Source organism: Carya illinoinensis, chromosome 6, assembly GCF_018687715.1.
Source record: "Carya illinoinensis cultivar Pawnee chromosome 6, C.illinoinensisPawnee_v1, whole genome shotgun sequence".
Classification (NCBI taxonomy): Eukaryota; Viridiplantae; Streptophyta; class Magnoliopsida; order Fagales; family Juglandaceae; genus Carya; species Carya illinoinensis.
Window position 1 is genome coordinate 10,851,936 of NC_056757.1, and position 1,376 is coordinate 10,853,311.

Here is a 1,376-nt window from a genome sequence, read left to right on the forward strand (position 1 = left end):
TAGATATACTATATATGTTCTAATTGCACCTCCTCAATGTACAAATATGGGTTCTCAACGTAGATTTAGGATATATGTTAGGTTTGATTCTCCATCTAATATTAGATACCTTGAGTTTTTTATAGGATATATATTTAAGGTATATTTTGAGAATTATCATTTTGATAAATCCATTTTTTTAACATTAGGTAACGAGAAGTTGGTTCTTGAAGCACGACAAGTTATTAATTGGAAAAATGAAGTTCTTTCCCAATTTGATCATCGTACAAATGAGCATAAACTAGATGATTAGAAGATTATCCATTTACAAAGTGTTGCAAATCAATTACCGGATGTATTTATTGACACTAAGGTGTGGTAAAATTACATATTCCTACTGTTAATGTTCAAGCAATGATTGAAGTCCCTAAGAACAAGTGGCCAAAACAGCATTAGGTGATTTTAAGATACGCCTAAAGCGTGGACGACCTATTAATACAAATGACAAAATTCTTAAGAAGAGAAAAATACAAAATGAATTTGGTGTTCCTAAAAAGCCCATATCCACAACACAGGTCACAAGAGCAAATGATGCTCTTGAAGAGACTAAATCTCCTGAAAAAGAACCTCCTGAAGAGATATTTCATGAAATATCTTCTCTTGTCGACAATATATTTTCATATAAGATGATCATTGATATTACCAGAAGTAATCAAAATAGTGAGCCAAGAACCATCGAATAATGTCGACGTAGAAGTGATTGGCCAAAATAGAAAGCAGCTATTGAAGCTGAGTTAAACTCGTTAGCAAAGTGAGAGGCCTTTGGACCTGTTGTACAAACACCAAAATGTGTAATGTCTATTGGATATAAGTGAGTGTTTATACGAAAACATAATGAGAGAAATGAAATTGTGTTGTACAAATCAGGATTGGTCGCACAAGGTTTCCTGCAGAAACCTGAGATTGATTACAAAAAAACATATTCTCTCGTTATGGATGCAATCACATTCAAATTTTTGATTAATTTGGTAGTTATAAAAAGGATTAGATATTCAGTTGATGGATGTGGTTACTGCATATTTATATGGATCATTGGATCATGACATACATATATATATATAAATCCCTAAAAGATATAAAATGTCTGAAGTATCAAATCTAAATATATCTAGAAATATGTACTCTATCAAGATTCAAAGATCTTTATATGGGTTAAAGCAATCTGGACACGTGTGGTATAATTGTCTCAGCGAATATCTATTGAAAAAATCATTTGAGAATAATCCAATATGCCCATGTGTTTTTACTATGAAATCAAAATTCAGATTTTCCATTATTGCAGTTTATGTCAATTATTTATATCTTGTTGGAACTCCTAAAGGGATTACAATAACTGC